The 622-nt window shown below is 45.3% G+C and overlaps 1 protein-coding gene across 1 annotated transcript in view; it reads left to right on the plus strand.

The window, feature by feature from the left end:
* Window positions 1-622, plus strand: part of LOC106877110 (uncharacterized) — a 12,311-nt gene that overhangs the window by 668 nt on the left and 11,021 nt on the right. The window lies entirely within an intron of this gene.

The raw sequence follows: 622 nt of genomic DNA on the forward strand, positions 1-622 counted from the left end.
ATTATCATTACTATTCATGCGCCCTTTTAAAGCCTAACCAGGCTCATGGGCTCGGTTTCCCAGTTTCTATGGCGTATGTGTTCTCCCCAGCTGGACGGGACGCCAGTCCATCGCAGCGTTACTCAAGAAACAGGAAGAAAGAGTGAGAGAAAGTTGGGGTGAAAGAGTACAACAGGGGTCGCCACCACCCTCTGCCGGAGCCTCGTGGAGCTTTAGGTGTTATCGCTCAATAAACACACACAACGCCCGGTCTGGGAATCGAAACCACGATCCTCCGACCACGAGTCCGCTGCCCTAACCACTGGGCCATTGCGCCCATGTATGTATGTATGTATGTCTCTTCTGTTTTTAATCATTTAAATTCTTCCTCTGAAGAAGGAACTGGTTTCTAACCAAAGATACAAAGCTCTATCTTTGGACTGTAGATAACCAAAACAATGTCCCGTTTTAAACTTGAGAAAAGTCTTGCACAGTTTTATTGTTCCGCTTACAGATTGTATTTTGTAGTGTGCGAATCAATTGGCTAATTTCATTTTCTGAAAATCCAAGCTTATCCGAACTGACAGTTATGTGTGTGTGTGTGTGTGTGTGTGTGTGTGTGTGTGTGTGTGTGTGTGTGTGT

The sequence above is a fragment of the Octopus bimaculoides genome, chromosome 24 (genome assembly GCF_001194135.2).
Source record: "Octopus bimaculoides isolate UCB-OBI-ISO-001 chromosome 24, ASM119413v2, whole genome shotgun sequence".
NCBI lineage: Eukaryota > Metazoa > Mollusca > Cephalopoda > Octopoda > Octopodidae > Octopus > Octopus bimaculoides.